This window comes from Megascapheus bottae, chromosome 5, assembly GCF_031878675.1.
Source record: "Megascapheus bottae isolate mThoBot1 chromosome 5, mThoBot2.hap1, whole genome shotgun sequence".
Lineage (NCBI taxonomy): Eukaryota > Metazoa > Chordata > Mammalia > Rodentia > Geomyidae > Megascapheus > Megascapheus bottae.
Genome location: NC_143513.1, coordinates 69,306,964 through 69,329,462, shown reverse-complemented (window position 1 = coordinate 69,329,462; position 22,499 = coordinate 69,306,964). Strand labels below are relative to the sequence as shown.

The following is a 22,499-nucleotide window of genomic DNA, read 5'->3' as shown; positions in this document are numbered from 1 at the left end:
ACAATCACTTTGATCACATAAGTCAAGTCCACATTATCGTAAGTAGGAATTATTGAGGAAGGGGTAATTTACTTCATTTTAATAGCCAGTTCTTTCTCAGATCTGCCACAGAGCCAACCCAACTTAATTAAGAAGGCACAATAATATTGGATTGAACCATTTTTTAATCTAAGAATTTTTATTATAGAGAGAAATCTTGGGCAATTTATACAATTATGTGCTTTTTTTCTCTTTTGCTATATCTCCATTCTTCCTCATCTACAAGGTATTGAGCTGAGCTTGTTTCATTCTTAATCTTTTGTATCTTGTCTTCTTTTTAGAAAAAATTAAAGTGTATCTTAAAAAGCTGCAGGATAAGTGCTGGTGGCTAGTTTCTGTGAGTAATAAGTCATGTCCTCTAGTTCCCAGACTGTTGCCCTGGAGAAAAATATGCCAAATTCTAGCAATTGTGCTGTGTACCTAAAACATAGAAAATCTAGAGCTCCTGCCATGATGCTTGTGGATGGCTGTGTTAATGTTCCCTGTACATTTCACAATATCCATTCCCAAACACCATAGGAGATTGTGGCCTACATAGCCCTGCTTGTTCCCAGGTTAGCATTTTTTTCCCATTTGGATATAACATCTGCTAAGAAGCAAGTCATGTGAAAGAAAGTGGAACTTAGAGTCACAGTGATTTAGTGAGTATCTGTGAAAGCTATGCTGACCAGTGCCAATCCTAGTTTTCCACCTCCCAACTATTTTACTTTAGGGCAGGCTATTTAAAGATCTTACTTCAGTCTTTTCATTTGTCAGATGGTGATGACTACCAATAACTACCGTACTGGAGTTCTGAGGTTAAAGAACTTTTATTTTGTCTGTTGTGGGTCTTGAACACAGCCTGGTTGCTGTCTCTGAACTGCTTTGCTCAAGGCTAGTGCTCTACTAGCGCCCCCTCTGGTTTTTTAGTGGTTAACTGGACTCGCTTTTTAGTGGTTTCCTGGGCTCAACTTGAATCATGTCCCTCTGGTTTCAACCTCCCCAGTAGCTAGGGTTACAGGCGTGAGCCACCAGTGCCCAGCCTGAAAGACCCTTTTTTTTTTTTTAAGGGTTTAGAAGAGAGACTCAGGTATCCTAAGCACTCCATAAATATGAGCAACTATAAGTATTAACTGCATGACAGGGAATCTTATCTAACCATTCTAGGATTCTGTTTTACCTTTTATACACAATAAGATAACAATTTCACATTATTTAGAAAGATCAAATAAATTCAAATAAGATAACACATGAAAGTTATTGAGATGTAATCAAGTATTAAGACAATTCCTGTAATGGGCTGTCTGTCTACACACACACACACACACACACACACACACACATGCATGTACACACATGCACACAAACACACACATGCTCATGCATGCTTGTACCATACCCTGTCCATCCCTGTACTGTAACACTTGTTATATTGAATATGAGGATCTCTTCCCTGTCTATATCTCCCACTACCAGTGAATCCTCTGACTCATCTCGGCATTCTCAGCAGAGTATTTATTGAATACCTGGTGCAGGACAGGTACTCAATAAATACTTGTTTAAATGAATGTTGTTACAACAGTTGTTCAAGAACACTAAAGGCTTTTCTTTGCCAGGAATGATGGATTATTATTTTTGTATTATGTCCATATTAGACTACCCAAAAAGTGCTTGTTTCTCTCTGCAGAGGCAAGATAATAAGATTCTCCCTTTCACATGCTGCCAGTTTTATGTGGTTGTATTTTTTTATTCTTTTCACTTAATAAATAATTATTCAGCACCTATTGTGTGTCAGGTCATAAGATGAGCTCTAGCTATTGCATAAGTGGTAAATGCCAGTGGCATTTAACTTGGCTTACCAGACGTAGAAGTAACCTGTTTACCGTAGAGCTATATACTGTTTGCATTAATAAGCTCCTAATTGAGTGCTACATTAGAGTGCTAAGATCTCAGAATAGGAAAGAATAGTTTCTAGAATTAAGGGTTGTTATAACATGATAATTAAGGTCAAGAATCTGACTGCATAAGTTCATTCCTGAATCTGGTTTGCATCAAGGTATAAGACCTTGGCAAAATGTAATGTCTTTATGCCTCACTTTTCCTATCTGTAAAAATATAGCTAGTAAATGCCAAGTAGTAGAATTGCTGGGTCATAGGGGAGTTCTTACCCAACCATCCACAATCTAGGGCATACTAAATCCACTAGCACAACAATGTTCATTGTAGCATTATTCACCATAGCAAAGATATGGAACCAACCTAGATGTCCCTCAGTTGATGAGTGGATCAACAAGTTGTGGCATTTGTACACAATGGAATTCTATGCTGCTGTCAGAAAGAATGACATCGACTCATTTGTTAGGAAATGGAAAGACTTAGAAAAAAATCATATTAAGTGAAGTAAGCCAGACTCAAAGGAACTTAGGCTCAATGGTTTCCCTCATTTGTCATAATCAGTAGAAACCTTGGGCTCTACTAGTAGAGATCTGCAATAGAGCAAAACCTTGATACATAGGCCATATAGTCTGAAGCTAATTGAAAGGATCTCCAGGATATTGAAACAAAAGCCATATAATGAATGATTGTTGTCCTTAATGTACTATGTTATCTCTCATCTCCTTTGCTGTCCCTTGGGTATCTCATATTGTTACAGTACCTCACTTTGTTATCTGATATATTGAATTTATTTGTATTTGGTTATCTGAAATTTGATAGGGAAGGGGGGAAAACCAATACGGGGAGTGGGTGGTGGGTGGGGGGAGGGTAATGGGTACCAAGACATGTGAAAGGGTATCAATGTTTGTGAATTAATGCACCTTTTATTAATTACAATAAAAATATATATAAAAATATAGCTAGTAAGATAGATGTCAGTATTAAAAATAAAAATCTTACTGATTGTGGTGGCTCATGCCTGTAATCCTAGCTACTTAGGAGGCTGAGATCTGAGGACCATGATTCAAAGCCAGCCCAGGCATGAAAGACCATAAGACTCTTATCTCCAATTAACCTCTAGAAAAGGAGAAGGAGTAGGGAGATAGCCTTGAGCTAAAGAGCTCAGGGACAATGCCCAGGCCCAGAGTTCCAGTCCTATGACCAACAAAAGAAAAAAAAGAAAGATAGGGCCTGGAGTTTGGCCTAGTGGTAGAGTGCTTGCCTAGCATGCATGAAGACCCGGGTTCGATTCCTTGGTACCACATACATAGAAAAAAGCTGGAAATGGTGCTGAGGCTCAAGTGGTAGAGCTCTAGCCTTGAGAAAGTCCAAGGATAGTGCTCAGGCCCTGAGCTCAAGCCCAGGACTGGCAAAAAAGAAAAGTAAGAGAGAGAGAGGGGGAGAGAGGGAGAGAGAGAGAGAGGAAAGAAAGAAAGAAAGAAAGAAAGAAAGAAAGAAAGAAAGAAAGAAAGAAAGGAAGGAAGGAAGGAAGGAAGGAAGGAAGGAGAAAAAGGAAACCTTGCAGGGTATGGTGGCACCTGTCTGTAACACCAGCAATCAGGAAGTAGAAGACAGAGGATTCTCAGTAAGAGGCCAACCTGGGCTACATAGTGAGACTTTGTTCAAAATAAGAAAGAATAAGAGACAAAGAATAAAGAAAAAAAAAGATTAAAGAAAAAGGAATGAAATCACTATGGTATCTGCCATATAACCAGTACACACTACAACGTATGTTTAACTGTTACACTACTCTCCCAACTCCCTCACTTTTTCAACATAGTTTTTGAACCTCCATTACAAACCTTTTCCAACAAATAGGGAATGGTTCCTCACCTTCTAGCAACCCTACCACCTGCTCAGGGAACCAACTACCTCCTGTCATTGTTCATTTAATGGCTACACTGATATAATTGTTGATAAATTATATGGTGCTGAGATATACATGCTTATAACTTGTACTCACTGAACCTTGATCATCAGGAAGAATGGCATCTTTCCATTGTATGCTGCCCCCTTTGACTTCAGAAAGTAGCTGTGAATGCTGTCACCTCCCCATTCACATATCTTAAAACCCTCTTGTTATAGCTGAATAACAGTTTGCCAGATTGTTCTGTTACTTTTTCTCCATTCTGGAATATTTTCATTTATCAATGTCTCTGAATGTCTGAAGCCCAGAATTTATAAAACAAAGTAAAATGTGGTTTGATCACAATGAGTACTAGAGAATTAGGCCCCTCTTGAACACTATAGTTCTATTAATACAAAAGATAATTTTTTTGGAAGCAGCATCACAGTGTGTTGACTCACTATCTCCTTACAATCAGTAGGGACTCTAAATCTTCCTGACATGTGTGTTGTTTGCAAATCATCCACCCTCATCCTGTGCTTGTGTAACTGAATTTTGGAGATCTTTGAGTACTTTAAATGTGTACCCATTAGCTTTATATTATTAGATATGATTCATTATTACATTTGTCAGGATATGGGAAGAGAAATTTCTGATTGTATCCACCAATTTACATGTTATCCCTTTAGTTACATGTCATCTGTAAATTTCCTCAGTGTGCCATCAATGTTATCATCTTAGGAATCAATACAAATTTCAAAGGAGACAGAGCTGCAAACAGGACCTGCTGTAGGTCCTAGAAGATCTGAGTATGTGTCACCCTCTTAAAAGCAACAAAACAACTTTTATAAGACACCATTCAATCAGCAAGTATTTGTTGAGTGTATTATGTATACCATTCCAAGTGTTTAGCTAAATAAAATCCCTGCCCTCCTGAAACTTACACTCTAGAGAGACAATTTAAAAGAGAATATAAGTAAATAACATTAATTTCATAAAAAAAATTAATGCAAGTAAGAGGGAGCATGGAGGAGGCAATTGCTGTTTATAGGCAAACTGGCTAAAGCTGAAGTGTACTGCTCTTGCTCTGTGTTCTCAGACTGTTCCTGGGTTTTCCAGTGTGGGTAGCAAGTCTTTCTGACTTCACAAAATCCCCTTTCTCCATCTGAAGTCACATTAGAAGAAAATCAATGAAGCAATGCTGAATTTAATTCTTCATGAACCAAAATAGAAAATTTAGAGTTATGAGAGTTCCCATTCCTCTGAACACAGATATTCAGACATTTTAAGAATAACTGGAATTGCTGGAAAGCCAGTCACATATGATGTAGTTTCAGAACGGAAAAGTTTTTAAAGTTTCTCTACAGAAACAGAACATGATTTAAAATAATAATAGAGGAAAAAACTCTGAAAAGCTACTACTTACCTTATTCCAATCCCCATGTTCTCAGGTATGGAGTGGGTGAATCCAGTAGCTTCTGGAGAATCAGCAGATGGGGTGCTTGGCTGACCTCAATTTATGGCTCATAGTCTGGATATTGAGCTCTGGAAAAGAATCCCACAGGGACAGCTTGGAATCTGCCTCTACTGACTTTTTGTTTTGGTTTGGTTTTTTTGCCAGTCCTGGGCTTGAGCTCAGGGCCTGAGCGCTGTTCTTGGACTCTCTCAAGGCTAGAGTTCTACCACTTGAGCCTCAGCACCACTTCTGGCTTTTTTCTATGTATATGGTACCGAGGAATCAAATCTGGATCTGCATGCATGCTATGCAAGCACTCTACCACTAGGCCAAACTCCAGGCCACTCTACTGACTGTTCTTTGTTCATGATTCTAATGTTTTGGTGGAGCCTTCTAAAATGTTTCATCTTTAAATCATTTTGATATTAGAAAGAATTGATAATTTTTGTTTCATAAAATGCAAGTTATAACGTTTAATTCGAACTTATATTCTCTTAATGATATTTATACTCATTCATTTTTGAGAAGATATTTTGCTAGTGCTAGGAATGAAAAGATAAGCAGGATAAATATGATTCCTGCTTACAAGGAATTCACCTTAGAGGGTAAGATAAGAAGCAGGAAAATCAGCCCTGATGAAGCAGTATGCTATGAAGTGAAAAGGAAGTGAGGATGGGGAGTTAGTGACTTTTACAGGTATTTACAAACTATGAAGGATTTACTCCTACGGAGAAGTAGGAAGTCTGCCTCTGGTGGATTACACAGCATATCACATTGGGGAAGTCTTAAAGATGACTCCATGCTGAGTTCTAACTAAACACAGACAGGCACAGTTGAGGCAGGATGCACCGACTAGGGATGAGCCTGGAAAGGCAGAACATCAAATTATGCAGAAATTTACTTCTCTATCCTAGATAGAGAAGATAGATTCTAATGAAATGAGTGACTGATTACATGGTGGGGTTTTGAAGAGAAGTCAAGAGGAGGGGTCACATTTTGGACTTGGGCAATAGAGTGAATAGTAATGTCACATGAATTACAAGATGGAGTTGGTGTGGGGAGAAGGTGAGACATTCAGCCTTGGTTGTGTTTGTGATACTTGACATTTACAGAACAGCAATAGACAGCTGGATCTAGAAGTCTGAAGATATAAGTTTGGAAATAATTACATCAGATGATAGGATTTATAGCAACGACTGAGACTGTGGAGAAAGAAAAAGAGACTCAGAAGAGAATCCAGAGGAACACCAAAGTTCTAAGGATGAGAGAGAAAGGATTGGTGAGAAACACTGAGAAGAAACAAGAAGTGTGAACTCTCCCCGAGGATAAGGGAATAGCACATTTCAAGAAGTACGTTATTAGGCTACGAATGTGGCTTAGTGGTAGAGTGCTTGCCTAGCATACATGAAGCCATGGGGTCCAATTCCTCAATACCACACAAACAAAAAAAGCCAGAAGTGGAGCTGTGGCTCAAGTGGTAGAGTGCTAGCTTTGAGCAAATGAGGCCCAGGGACAGTGCCCAGGCCTTGAGTTCAAGCTTCATGACCAACAGCAACAACAACAAAAAAAGTACATTATTAGATGAGGTGCCTAATAAGCATATCTATTCAGGAGACTGAGATGTGCAGGTCTTGGTTCAGTCTTTGAGACTCATCTCCAGTTAATCAAGTGGCAGAGTACCATTTTTGAATGAAAGAGCTAAAGGACTACACCCAGGCCCTGAACTCAAGCCTATTACCAACACACACAAAGTACATTATGTTCAATACAGGCAAATGTTGTTATAAAGTAACAAAGACAGAAGAGTATCCATAGATGTCCCTAGAAGCCATTTGACCAGTTCAGCAAGAAACTGGGCCAGTGGATACAGAAGTAGGACATAGTGCATTGGGAAAAAATAGAACCAATGCATAGAGGCAACTTTTTAAAAAAATACTTTGCCTTAAAGGTGGTAGATGTGAAAAGCATAACCCCTAGACTTTCTTTCTAAGGATAGGATTATTGGGTTCTTATGGAGCTCCCCATCCCCTTCTCTCTCTTTTGGCAGTACTGAGGATTAAACTCAGAGCCTCCTGCAAACACTCTACTGCTAGTCATAGCCTCTGTCCATGGGGGCTTATTTTAATCTTTAAGATCCCTATCTTCTATGACCTATTGTCACAACTCGATTGACCACATGGTCTGTCCTCTGGATGGCCATCATTTGTGTGTTGGACAGAGATCTGAAAAACAGCAGTGCTGGACTCAGCTTCAGCTCTAAAGTAAAGCAAATTGGGGTTTTATGTTCTCTACCTAGGCCTCCAAGGTCCATACAGGCTTCTTGGATCAGCCCACAGTCTGCCTCTGACCTCTCTGAGCAGTCTACCAATGACATGATCGTCACAGGTCAAATCTCACAGTTCCACACCATCGTTACTTCTTGCCTATCGTTATGGCTTGGGTTATGGGGGAGTCAGAGGGCAGAAGAATTTTGTCACCTTGGAGTCTGGAACAGGCAGCTGGCACCACAGCTGGCCCAGCAGCTATACAAGCAGGGAGCCTCTCTGAGAGAAGTCAAAGTAAGTATGTCAAGTGGAACATAGGACCATAATTGTGAGCAATGCTGTGGTTGGCCCTGGGGAATAAAAATAGGAAAGTCATAATGAATGGACACCAATGGGTCTATATGGACAAGACAAGACTGAAAAAGCAGAGATGAACTGAAGATACTACATCCCACACAGAGGCTAATTATGTCTATAGATGGATTTAGTACCAGAAGCCATTTATGATCCTGATTCCTCCCAGGGCACAATCTCATCCTCCATTGTAGGAAACCAAGTCTCTCGGTTCCTATACCTCATTATCATAGTCTTCTCTTTTGCCATCATGGCCCTCCATTCTTGAAGACAGGAGTTGTTCCTGAGTGCACACAAGCATCAATTATAACTGGTCTAGTATAACGAATGATTGTTGTCCTTAATGTACTATGTTATATGTCATCTCCTTTGCTGTCCCTTGGGTATCTCATATTGTTACAGTATCTCACTTTGTTATCTGATATATTGAATTTATTTGTATTTGGTTATTTGAAATTTGATAGGGAAGGGGGGAAAACCAAGATGGGTGGGGGGTGTGTGGGGGGAGGGAAATGGGTACCAAGACATGTGAAAGGGTATCAATGTATGTGAATTAATGCACCTTCTATCTGGCAAATATCATGTAACCCTTTTACTAATTACAATAAAAAAATTTTTTTCTATTTCCAATCAATTGTCTACCTGCTGGATATTGTTTAAAGAGGAGTGTTCATCTTATTTGATGGGACTGAAATGAAAAAAAAACTACATAATACCTCATTTGTGTATAATGCTTGTCTTTCAAGAAGACATATCAGTTTGAACTCCCTAATTCAGAGTAGCAACATTTTTATAATGTAAATACCAATAAGAGCTATTATCATTTTACATATTAGACAGGAAAGAAACCAGAGGAGAAGGGAATCAGATGACTGATTCAATGTAACTTCCATTTTAGAAGTGTCACAGCTAGCTTTTCATTTTTTTTATAGACACAATGAAACCCTGCTTTAGATAAATACATTTATTATACTTACTTTGACATACTTACCTTGCCCTTAAGTTTTAAAAAGAAAAAACGTATTGTTTAAAAGAAGTAATGGAAACAAAAACATTCAGATCACATTTCTCTTGAAAATCTAAACCATTAAGTTTTCACTGCCTAGCTTTGCTGTTCATCACTTGGTTCTTACCATCTAGGGCCATACATATTACAAGTGGACTCTGTATTGCTCCCTATCCATACGTGATATACCACCTTAATTGGATTTGGAAAGTACCATTATATATATACAAATTCAGGATTGTTGCCCAGTGCAGCCTAGACTTCAGTCTTCCTATGTAGCTGGGGTGACAAGTGCATGCCACCACACCTAGGTCTTGATTGAGAGGGTCTTATTAACTTTGCTTGGGCTAGCCTCAGTAGCTAGAATTATAGGTACAAGTAATGTACTCGTAATTTCAGATTTTTTTCTGAATCATTCCTTTATTCACACACTCAAACATGTATGCATCCATTCAAACAAATTCAGTGTTCAAAATGTGTAGTCCATTTTCCAGATGCAAAAGATAAAAGTAGGCATAAGACAAAATCACAGACTTCAAAAAACTCACAGCCCTTTGAGGGAGCCAGTTTGGTTGTGAAAACACACGTGAGCTATGCACACACAAAAAAATGGGAAGCACAGAAAGGGAATCTGGTTCTGTTGGATTGGGAGCAGAAGGAGGTACTCCCAGAGTGCCCAGGAGAGGATTACAGTATTCTAGGGACAGGGAACAGCGTGTGCCAAGAGCAAATGACACATTTGGAGAATTAGAGGAAACAGGGTACAGTCATTCTATGGTGTTTTCTGTTCCACAGCCCAGGCCCTGATTTCCCATCAATTATACTCTAAAGGGAAATATATTATCATAGTCATATAAAAACAAAAACAAACAAGCAAAAAATAAATTTTCTCTGTGGGATCTATACCATAGTGCTTTTGGAAACTTCTGCTACCTAAGGAATCTCATAAAGAGTATAGCTTAGAATAAAAACTTCAGTCTGGTTTACCCAAAGTTTATATTCTCCATATCTTATTGCGAGTATACTCTAAGAGTTAATAGTATCCAAGAAGGCTGTTTGTCAAATCTAAGTGGTCACTTAGCCTTTCTCTAGTATTTCACTGTGAAAGTTTTATATATGTTATTTTTAAATGCATTGTGTTGGATGGGTCAGCGTTTTACCTCTGATTATTCAGATATGGTGCTGGTGAGTCCCAAATGCATGTGAATAAGCCTTCCAGACTTACCAATAACCCATATGTTAACAAGGGGTGTTTGAAAATGGTTCCTGAAAATCCTACACCAAGTCCCTGCTGTGACAGAAACTAAAATAAATTATTTTGAACTCTTGAAGTAGCTTTAAAAATTCCCAAGTAGAGAAAAGGATGTGATTCACAATGCAATGCTTTTAAGTGACAGGGGAATTTGAGTGAAATCAATTCAATGAATCACTGTTTCATCTATCCAACCTTTACCAATTTCATAGCATTTCCTTCCTCATTTCTGTCCATCTCTTAAGACCAATCCAGTCTGTTACTCCACTAAAACACATGTGAGAAGGTTGAAATGGCTTCTGTGATGTCAGATCCAATGGCTAATTCTCAGTCCTAACCTCTGAGCTATTCAACCTCTTGGGACTGATGGTCACTGTCACCTTACTAGAAAATTGTACTTGTCTTCCACCATGTGTGCTGGCTTTCCTCCTACCTCACTGTGCCTTCTCAAGATGCTTGCTGGGTTCTTCCTTAACTCTCACTGTTGGGCCTGCCCCTCTACAGTTGCCCAAATAGTCTCTTGGATTTATTTTGTCTTATTTTACATTTTTATTAGCATATGCAGGTTGTACAAATGAGGTTCATTGTGATAGTTCCATATGGGTACACAATATTTGTTGATCAGATTCCCCCCTCTGTCACCCTTCCTAATTCCCTCCTCTGCCTGTGTGTGTGTGTGTGTGTGTGTGTGTGTGTGTGTGTGCGCGCGCACACGCGCACCAGTACTGGGGCTTAAACTCAGGGCCATGTATTTTTGCCTAGCTTTTTCTGCTCAAGACCAGGGCTCTGTCACTTGTGCCACACCTCCACTGCGGCTTTTTGTGGTTCATTGGAAATAAGTGCCTTGCAGTTTGGCTGCTTAGGCTTGCTTCATAACATCCATCCTCAGATCTCTCTCAGCCTCCTGAGTAGCTAGGATTATAGGCATGAGTCACTAGCTCCCAGCTTCCCCTCCTCCCTACTTAAAAACAATTTCAATAGGTGTAGCTATTTTATTTTCATACATGCATATAAAGTATTGGGCCATCTTACCCTTCCTTGTCCTCTCTGTTTACCCTCCTCTTTCTACTGGCACCTACTCCACATCAGAGCCTGTTAGGCATTATTGTCATCCATTTTTTTTAAGTGTATGTTAATTCTACAAAGGGGTTTCACAATAGTACTTCATATATGTGCATATTGAATTTAATCAGATTAATCTCCTCTCTCCTTCTTTCCATGTACCTCCATCCTGCTGCTATTTAAGTTTTCAGTGAGTTTCCTTATCTGACTCTATTATTCTATTATTTCTTTTTTTTTTTTTGTGGGTCATAGAACTTGAACTCCGCCTGGGCAATGTCCTTGAACTCTTCAGCTGAAGGTTACTGCCCTACCCCTGGGCCTGGGTGTTGTCCCTGAATTCTTTACTTCAAGGCTACTGCCCTACCGTTGAGCCATGCCCCACTTCCCATTTTCTAGAGGTTAATTGGAGATAAGAGTCCCAGGTCCTTTTGTGCCTGGGCTGGCTTTGAACCTTGATCTTCAGATATCAGCCTCCTGAGTAGCTAGGGTTACAGGTGTGAGCCACCACACCAGGCCTTGACTCTATCATTTCTAATAACATATTTTGGGGGCTAGAGACCCAGTTTAGTGTCATACTTGCCTAGTATGCTCAAGGCCATGCATGGATTTGATGCCCACTGCTGCATAATAAGCTAAAGTGGCTTTTTCTATAGAAAGTGCCAAAATTTTAGTGGTATAGGAGAGAAGGATATGAGTTGGCCAGAAGAGTGTTTCTTATGAAAGAGCAATAGGAATAGACACAAAATTGTTTAAAGAAAGATGCAGTGATTACTGAGAAGGTGGCTTGCAGCTATAGTTTATAGCTAAGAAATCTAGAGTTTACATTGAAGACAGCAATTACCAGAGGTTCTTAAAGAGAAGAGAGTTCGGATCATTCATATTTAAGAAATAAAAATAGACTGGGAAGCATGATTTAGGTTATAGAGAGCCAGCCTAGCAAGTGCAAGGTCCTGAGTACAATCCCCAGTACCACAAAAAGAAATAAAAGGTTAGAGTAAGGGGAGAATTGAGTCAGAAAAGCCCATTACAAGGCCATTTTAGTAGTCTTAATGTTGAGAATAAGGTCTGAATCATCATAATAGCAAAGGAATGAAAATAATAACACATGCAAGGGAGATTTAGAAGTAGCTGGGAGAGCCTGGTTACTGATCAGATAGGGGCATGGAGTAGAGGAGACAGATAGGTTGAAGTGTAGTGCCATTAGGCCAAAGGTAGTAGAGCAAGTGCATACGGGGAGATTACTACCATCCTAAGTTTGAGGTGCTTGCAGGCTGCCCAGTGTGAATGAAGGCCAAATCTATAGATAAGGGGAGGGATTTGGGTGAATGTACAGGTTTAGGTAAGTACTCTAAATGGGAGGAAGTTCCTGAGGCCAGGACTGTGAACAAAAAGATACAGACAACTTTTTAGAGGAGACCTGGGAGAAGGGACTGGAAAAGAACCATCAAAGGTGGCATGGGAGAGTTAGGTACCTGGTGAGTTCACAAGTAGATGGAGGAATGATCTTCTAGGAGAAAATATCAGCTCTCCCTGGGGTCAGGTGGTTACAGTAGGTTTAGTAATTAGAAGATGAAATGAGCACAACTTCTTGAGAGTAAGAAATCAAGCTGGAAAAAAAAAAAGAAATCAAGCTGGAATGATCCTTCTCTTGAGAGTGTAGCTGTGAAGGGAGTGGGTAATTGGAAGAAGATGGAGCTGGGTCAGAATGGATGGGTGTGGCCCTCTAGCCTAAAGACAACCACAAGACAACCTCTTGAGATTTTGTCCAGTAACTTATGCAAAATACTTCAACATATATTTGTGAGCACCTGTTATTGTAAAGTATCAGACTTAGCATTTCAAGTGCCCAAAAGATTTTCAAGGTACAGTCATATTTTAGCTTGTCATTGCCCCAAAGTTATATCCTTCCAGCTACTGTCCTCTGGAAAAAAAAATTCTTCCATGTAGTAGCCCTGCAGCTAACAGAAAGTGGTTTCAGCCATCTTCAGTTCTCTCACTTGTTCGAATTTCATGAAATAATTCAGTTTTGATGTATGTGTGTGTATTCATTTATCCATGTTTTGTTGCCAGCTGGCTGCTTCCCTCTGGATATCCATAACCTCGTCTGTCAAAGTCCCTTTGAAAGTGTAGTACTCAAAATTCGTCTCAGTTGTCCCCATCTGGTAATGAGCAGTAGGAACACTCCCAGATGCAGGACGCGGGCACTCTGGTCTCGCAGCTTGCTCAGCCAGTCAGTGGGTTCAGATAGTTGGACTGCTGACTCATGGTACTTTACAGTTAACTCCCAGCCTGAGAGCTTTGGCATTTGAAATGTTGACAAACTAGGTTTCTCATCTGAAATTTAAATCATTGGCCTTTAAGAGCAAATAATTTAAATTTAAGAGCCAATTTCAGGATTTTACATTTTTCCTACTAAATGCTGTATTTTCACATTTGGGTTTTTTAGTCAAGTAGCAAAAAGAGCAAGGGCTTAGGACCCAAGCAGATCGACATTTGAATTCTGGTTCTGTCAAGCTGTCTTGAAACTCTGAATGTATCATGTGTTCTCTGAATCTCAATTTGCTAATCAGTGAACAATATTGTCTACATTTCAAAGTGGTTCTAAGGCTTAAAGAAGGACAGGATAATCCCTAATGTAAGTGTTCAATAAACCTTGGTATTTTGGCTTGCTATTTTTTCTATTCACTCTGCTTTGCATCATTCTTAGAAGCACATTGACATGAGTAACCACAAAAAGAAATTTGAGTGTAATAGAAGACTAAGAGCAAAAGAAGATGTGTTAGTATAATAGTTAAGCCTATGGGCTCTGAACCCAGAATTTCTATGGTGAAATCTCAGTGCTTCTACTTAGTAGATACATATTCAGAAGTAAGTTCAAGTTCATAAAGCATTCTGACCTTTGGTTTACTCCAAGAAAAAAGAAGTAACAATACCTGCTTTTCCAGATGAGAGGACAGATTAACTGAGATGATAGATGGGAAGCTCTTTCTTCACAGAACCGTGCACATGAAAAGACCTCATTGAGTGGTGGTATTGTTATTACCAAGTTGAACCCTCCCATTAATCCACATGTTGGAGTTTACTCTCTTCATCTATTAGTGCCACTGTATAATATTGTCCCATGTTCCTTTGCATTGTCTACCAGGATCTCATGAAAATCTCTGCCCAGTATGACAAATACCACTTAATTTTCTGACCTAATAGCTATTTTGTAAAGGAAAGATAGAGGGAGAGAATGAGGAAGGAAAAGAGGGAAGGAAGGTAGAAGGGTGACTTGACAAATCTGACCTGCAGCTTCTGCCTCAAAGAAATGGTATTATTACCTCTACTAGGAGGTCTGGAGTGAGAATTGACTTGAAGGTATGTGGGGATGAAGGAAGCGAGTGGGTACTTAACTTCAACTCTGCTAGTTCTGTTGACACTAACCTTTCCTTAAGTCATTAAACTTATCAGCCAATAGGTTCTCGATTTCACTTCCCTACTTTTAAAATTGGCAAAAATTAACCTGGGTGATAATTCTATGTCTGGGAACCTGGATCCAGTACATAGCGCTAAAAAATAAAAGCAGAGACCATATGCCTTCGTACCTAGCAAATGATCAAGAACTTTATGGTATTTTGCACAGATAAAGATGCAAAAAAATTTAAAAAATGCATGCTATATCCAGAATGTAAACATGTGCAATCATTCTAGATAGCAGTTGAACATTTTGTTAACTACCTTAACGTACACAGATGGGAGTGGCAGCAGCATACATTAGTAATCCTAGCATTTGAGAGGCTCAGCCTGGGTTACTAGCCAGATAGTACAGAAAAACAATTGGCAAGATTGTCTAAATCCAAGCATTTCTTTCAGTGTGATTCCTTACCATACATCTAAGATCATATCTGAATTTTTTTTTGTATCCCTAGAAGTAGTTTATATGGATAAGAAGAAGCTTTCAGTCTCATTTAAATTTGAATATCTCATCTAAATTTAAATCTTATTTAAATTTATCCATTTATCATTCACCTTGGGCCTCTATTTCATTTTAAATTTTTTCTTTGCCTACAAGAGCTTACATGTCTACTGAGGAAGATTTCAAGTATGAAGAAGTCATGAAGAAGAAAATTCAATTCTATCAGGACATTATCACTAATAATATTTTACTATGTAATTATCCAGTTTTTCTGAGAAAATGCATTTAAAAATAAGTAACCAGTGTTTCTGATGTCACAGCATCTTCTAGAACCTGCTTTTTATTGTATATATGCATTTCATTGTAAGAATGTACTACAATTCACACAATGACTTTTTTTGGACAGTAAGATTATCTCCAAATAGTCTTAGAATGTTCCACTAAATACTCTCCTACATTAAGTTTCATGATTATCTCTGAATTTTTATATTATGCTCATGAAGTCTTTTATCATCCTAAGGTCAAAAATGCCTGTACCACTTGATTCTTTCCCACACACTTCACGTCTCTTGAATGGGTCATTTTCCATGTTTTCCTCTTCTTTTTTTTTCCTTTCCTTTCCAGTGGTACCAGGATTTGAACTCAGGACTTCAGCGTCTTAAGCAGGCACTCTACCGCTTGAGTGATGACCCTAACCCTAATATTTTGCTCTTTAATCCATCTGAAATGTAATTCATTCCTTCTTAGTCATGTTTGTTTTGTCTTTTTGAATCAGAGAGTATGATTTTTTGCTCCGTTAAGTGAAAAGTTCAAGACCTCCATGCCAAGTTCAGTCAGATGGTTCACTCTGCGCACAAGATCTGAGAGTTCCCTTACCTAGGCCCTGGTGACAGCTTCATTTTTTTCAATCTCTCCCCTCCAGGTCACAAGACCTCTGTTTCCTATTTATTTTCACTTTCAGAATGAAAGCATCTTTGGCTTAGCTTGGCTGGCAAAACTCCTGCCATTCTCTTTGATGGAAATGACTTTTAAGACACATGCTTATACCTGAGTCTGTCACTGAGGTCAAAGGATACTATTGGGCCTATATTATACTATTTGGCTAGCCTGGGCTACATCTTCCACCTTTGGAAATAAACATGAATCAATTCTCCTAGAACTCTACAACCACCCCACGGGAAGGAACAGCAGGGAAAGGATAGCATGTGAGGGGACAATTAAGGTTCTATCTCTAAAGTATCGAAGTCATTTTTTTAAATATGAAATAGTAGCCAGGTCCCAGTGGCTTGTGCCTGTAAATCCTAACTACTGAGGAGGCTGAATCTGAGGATATGGTTCAGAGCCAGGCCAGGCATGAAAGTGCAGTGAGATTCTTATCTTCAGTTAGCCACCAGAAAACTGGAAGTTGAGCTCAAGGCTAAAGAGCTCAGGGACAGTGCACAGGTCCAGAATTCAAGCCCAGCAACTGATAAAACAATAATAATATGAAATAGTGAATGTTCTGCTATTCAAAAATTTATCTCACCACTATTAATGCTAATGACTAGAGATATGGTCAGAACAGACACAGTTCTTTCTCGTCTGCATTATGAACATTTGGATACATCATTTTCAAAAGTCCAACCATATGCAACTAGAAACAATTCAGCACTGTGTAGAGAACCATAGGAAACTGGTTCTGCCCTGAATTTCTCCATTTCTCCTGGTGATGTCTCTGGCTCCTTGCTACTGTCTTGTCTAATTATTAGAACCCTCTGTCGTGTGTGTGTGTGTGTGTGTGTGTGTGTGTGTGTGTGTGTGTGTGTATGTGTATGTGTATTAAAGTTTTAACTACTTTGTGATGTCTTTTTCTGTTTTGTGTTCCGATAACTGTATGCTTTATTTGACTCCTTTCTCAAAGAAGCTTCCCAGAAGGGTGAATTGAAACTAAATGAGCTGGACCTTGGAGAGACATCAGTTGACTCTGAAGAGTCATGGCACAGTGACACATAATGTTACTATGTGCCAGGCACATTTCAAAATGTTCTCCCTGGATAAGCCATTATCCATCTGCCCTGTCCTAGACACAGCAGTTCTTTATTCCTTTTTGCATCATGTCTGGTCCTTTCTAATCATATTCTCTGCCTTCTATCTAATCCTAACTTATGACATATATGTATGATTACTTGATTTTGGTGGTCTTTTTTAATTTTTAAATTTTTATTGTTGAGATAATGTATAGAGGGGTTGCAGTTCCATTTGTCAGGTAGTAGGTGCATTACTTCTTGCACACTAATACCCCTTCTCATGTTTCCCTCCCAATTAATGGTCACTTTCTTCACAGGTCTCTTTCTCCAAAAGCTTTTGCTGTCACTGGACTCAGTCCTGTCTTCAGCATTTGCTGCTGTTGTACTCTTCAGCCTTGTCCATGGGACACTGCACATCCCAATATTGCCTCCCACCTGATCACTGACTGACTCTTTCCTATCTTTTAGTGACCGCTGGCAGCACTGCCACGCTGAGACAGAAAGTGAACCTCTCACCTGCTGTGAGCAATGAATAGCAGTAGAGCTAGATGACTGAAGCCCTAAATTCTTTATTCTAAAACCAATTTATTGTACATACAATCCCATTTTATGACATTTTTGATTCTCAAAAACAAAATAAAAGCAAAACACTTGTCCTCCTCCTCCTTCTTTTAATGTTTTCTTGTTCTTTACTAAAGTCACAGATTTTTATAAAAATATACTTCTCAAATCATTTTACTCTTCTGGTCTCTGGCCATACAGAGGCTTATGGCCATATGATCTCTTAATTTGCTCTTCCAGATGGGGTGAATACAGAACTGCCTTCAATTTCAAGGGTGTCACTGTCACTTCCCTTAAGTTGTCACTTTTACTTCATTCTTCTGGTTAGACTTAAACATGGAATAGAACCTTTTCGATGCTCACTTTTCAGCAGAATGATATTGTTAGTTTACGTTAGAAAGTCCTACATTATCCCTTCATTGTGCCCTTTGCCAATCATTTTGTCATAGTATTTGTTTTGTCCTGACAGCACATGGCTGGAAGAGAGGAGGCATGAACCAGATCTGGGGTAGGGGTTCTCTCCAGAGCATGGGCTGTGAATACAGAAGCCAGCTTGGAATATAGAAGCAGCAGCAGGTGTTGCACAGCCTGGCACCTCACAGCAAGGTGAACTTCAGGAAGCTACTAGCACTGAGCTGTCTGGACTTGCTGCAGGAGTAGATTTACTCCTGAGTGTTAGACACCTGTGTGCTACATTAAGGAGATCTCCCCATGGATGTGGGCAGTGGAATAGTCCTCTGTTGGGGAGACCTGAGCTAAACAAGAAAGCAGAGTCATGGTAAAGTGGGTTAGGGCTCTAGGCAGGTACTACATCTAGAGAGAGACTGGGATACAAAATACAGTGGCAAGAGACAGAAGGCATGTTGAGGGTGGAAAACCAGCATTGGGGGAAGTGCAGAGAGCAAGGGATGTACAAGTGTCTGAGGCCCACAGCCCACCTGGTTTAAAGAATGCAAGGTGTGAAGCAGACTTCACATTTTGATACATATTGATGTGCTTTTCTCCCAGTTAGAAGTACCATTTAAGTACTGGGGAGGCTGGGGAGCCAGATCTTCAGGTTGGGTTAGATAACCTAGCAGCTGCTTCTAGGGAAGACATGGCTGGGGCTTATTGAATGATCTGTATCTGGGCCACTTTGGTTTCTGTTTTCACGAATGCCTGGTAGATTATGTGATTCTTATGAACAGTTACATACCTTCCTAGTGCTATAATTCAATAATAGCTACAGTTTCCTGATGGCTTAGCATGTCCTAGAGACCACTCTAGCTGATTTACATGCTCTGCCTCACTTAATCCCACAACCTCCTTCAGAGGTATTATCTCCACCTTAAAAAGAGAGAGGAAATTGAAACTTAACACGGTTTATATAATCAGCCCAAGGTCATACAGCTGGGATGCAAAAAGAGCTCAAATTTAAAATTAGTTTTGTCTGAATACCTATCTGTTGCTTAAAAGACAACAGGGAGTCTGAGTAGTAGTTCATGCCTATAATCCGAACAGAGATCTGGAGAATTTAGATTTGAAGCCAGCAGAGCAAAACATTAGCAAGACCTCATTTCAAGACAAGATATGTGCATGTCATCCCACTGTATAGGATGCCTTAGATAAGAGGAATGAAGTACAAAGCCCATCGGGACAGAAAGAAAGACCCAATTTAAGGAAAAAATGATTTAAAACATAAGGAAGTGGAAGAACCACCCATGCTCCTATATTGGAAGGATTAGCATTATTACAATGGTAATACATGGGGCTGGGTGTTTGGCCTAGTTATAGAGTGCTTACCTAGCATGCACAAAGACCTGGGTTCAATTCCTCAGTACTGCATACATAGTAAAAGCTGGAAGTGGTGCTGTGGTTCAAGTGGTAGAGCTCTAGCCTTGAGAAAGCCCAAGGACAGTGCTTAGGCTCTGAGTTCCAGCCTCAGGACTGGCCAGAAAAAAAAAAGGCAGTACTCCACAAAGTTATCCACAAATTCAATGCCATACTCATCAATATCCCAACAACATTCTTTAATGAAATAGAAGAAGCAATCAAAAATTCACATGGAATAATAGAAGGCTCCAAATCACAAAAACAATCCTTATCGGGAAAAACAGTACTGGAAGAATATCGATTCCAAACTTAAAATTCTATTATAAAGCTGCTGTTATTTAAAAAGAAACAATAACAAAACAACAACAAAAACCCTTGGTACTGGCACAAGAACAGGCCTGAGGACCAATGGAATAGAACTGAAGACTCAGACCTGCAGATCGATGGCCACCTAATCTTTGATTAAGGGAGCCAAAAACACAAAACAAAACAAAAAAACAGGATGGAAGAAAGACAGCCTCTTTAAAAAATGGTGCTGGCAGAATTGGGCATACACATGTAGAAAACAGAAGTTAGAGCCTAATATAACATCTGGCACCAGAATCTACCCCAAATGGATGAATGACCTTGAGGTAACAGCCGATATCCTGGAAATATTACAGAAAGGGTTAAAGGATACACTAGGGCTTCTTGGTACAGGTCAAAACTTCCTAAATAAAGATCCAAAAACACAACAAATCAAAGAAAGGCTGGGTAAATGTGATTACATTAAATGGCAGAGCTTCTGCAGGGCAAAGGACATAGCTAGCAAGATAAATAGAAAGCTCACAGATTGTGAGAAGATCTTCACTAGCCATACAGCAGACAAGAACCTCATACCAAAAATATACCTAGAGCTCAAAAAAATCAAACCCCCTAATGACAAATTCTCAAAGAAACAACCACCCCCATTAATAAGTGGGATAAAAAATTCAAAAGTGGGGCTGGGAGTTTGGCCTAGTGGTAGAGTACTTGCCTAGCATGCATGAAGACCTGGATTTGATTCCTCAGTACTACATACATATAAAAAAGCTGGCAATGTTGCTGTTGTTCAAGTGGTAGAGCTCTAGCCTTAAGAAAGCCCAAGAACCTGAGTTCAAGGCCCAGGACTGGCAAAAAAAAAAATTCAAAAGAGACTTCTCTAAAGAAATAAGAATAGCTAATAGGCACATGAATAAATGCTCAACATTCTTGGTCATAAAAGAAATGCAAATGGGGTGAGCTTTGACCTCACCCCATTTAGAAAGATCATTATGAAGAAAACAAGTAAATGCCAGCAGGGATGTGGCTAAAAGGGAATGCTTCTACACTGTCGGTGGGAAGATAAACTGGTTCAATCACTCTGGAAAGCAGTATGGAGGTTCCTCAAAAGACTAAACATAGAGCTCCCCTATAATCCAGCAATCCCACTCCTGGACATTTACCCAAATGATCACAAACAAGGCCACACAAAAGCTACCAGCACACCATGATCATTGTAGCATTATTTGCGATGGCTAAGATATAGAATCAACCCAGATTCTCCTCAGTAGATGAGTGGATCAAGAAAACGTGTTATATATACACGAAGGAATTCTGTATTTCCATCAGAAAGAATGATATTGTCCTATTCATAAGAAAATGGAAAGACTTGGAGTAAATCATATAAAGTGAAGTAAGCCAGACCCAAAAAATCATAGGCTCTATGGTTTCTCCCACTTGTAAATAATTAGTGTGTGTCTAGGATAGTCACAGCAAAGCATCACAATAGCTCAATATCTAAATATCTATGTACATATGATCATATAAAATGATGCTAATCAAAATGAACTCTAAGACATGGAAACAAGGTTGTTGTTGTTGTTGTTTAATATACTATGTGAAGTTACTTCTTTTTGTCTTTTTCTCTCCCTTTGCTTTATCACCTCTTATCACTTTTTGATTTTGGTACCGTGTATCTTGTATATATGTTTATCAGAATTGGGGAAGGGGAATAAAACAGTGAGACAAAGAACAAAGGGTCCACAATGAAACAGCAATACTCACAAGACACTATGTTGGAAAGAAACTTTACAACTTTGGGGGGAAGGGAGGAGGAAGTGGGAAAAAATGAGGGAGAAGGTAACAATATTTAATAAGAAATGTACTCATTACTTATGTAACTGTAACCCCTCTGTACATGTAGTTTACTGTGTAAGAAATAGAACATCAAGTAGGAAGTTACAGAATGAATTAACACAGTTAAAAATGGAATTGGTAGGGCCCAGTGCCTGTTATCCTAGCTGCTCTGAAGGCTGAGATCTGAGGACCATGGATCAAAGCCAAAGCCAGACCAGGCAGAAAATTTTGTGAGATTCTTATCTTCAATTAACCACCAAAAAGCCAAAAGTGGGACTCTGGCTTAAGTGACAGAGCACTAGCCTTGAGCAAGAAAGCCCCTGAGTTCAAGTCCCAGGACTAGTGCATGTACACATGTGTGCATGCACACACACACACACATGGGATGGCACTACTATTTTCTCCCTTGCTTCATGTGTTTACAAAGTCAGCTGGCAAGAATTCTTGTTTGCCCTATGAAAATAACCAAGTTGCTAACTGGTGGGGATATATCCTGAGAAATATATTCTAATGTGGGTTTGTCATTTTGAGAACATCATTGACTGAACCTCACAAACCTACATGCAATAGCAGCAGAAACAGAAGAACCTAAAATATTTATTTGACTTTATTGGGAATGTTTAAACTATAATGGTCATATTTTTAAGATTGTTAAAACTAAATTTTTGTTTTACTCCTAAAATTTTTAATTCAAGAGTACTTTTTCTTTTTTTTTAAGTGACACATTATCACAAAAAATGCAGTCAAGTTTCCTACTTTGAGGAAATCACAGAAATCAGCATATCTGTAATATAGTAGATGACTGTTAGCCCAGGAAAACCACTTTTGTGATCCTAGTATCTTCTTTGCCAGGTAAGTATGGGAATATTTATTGTTTGTTTGCTTGATTAGTT

General features: G+C 39.2%; 1 protein-coding gene across 2 annotated transcripts in view; it reads right to left on the bottom strand.

The window, feature by feature from the left end:
- Window positions 1-5,230: 5,230 nt before the first annotated feature.
- The window catches only part of LOC150063583 (uncharacterized), a 27,111-nt gene continuing 9,842 nt past the window's right edge, over window positions 5,231-22,499 (bottom strand). Inside the window, exons 1-2 of one of the 2 annotated variants that reach the window (XR_016535556.1) lie at window positions 12,666-12,795; window positions 5,231-5,344 (exon numbers count right to left, since the gene is read on the bottom strand). The gene's annotated coding sequence lies outside the window, so the exon portion shown is untranslated. Of the gene's footprint in view, window positions 5,345-12,665; window positions 12,796-22,499 lie in introns of those variants that run through there. The other variant, XM_090333309.1, reaches the window with a different exon arrangement.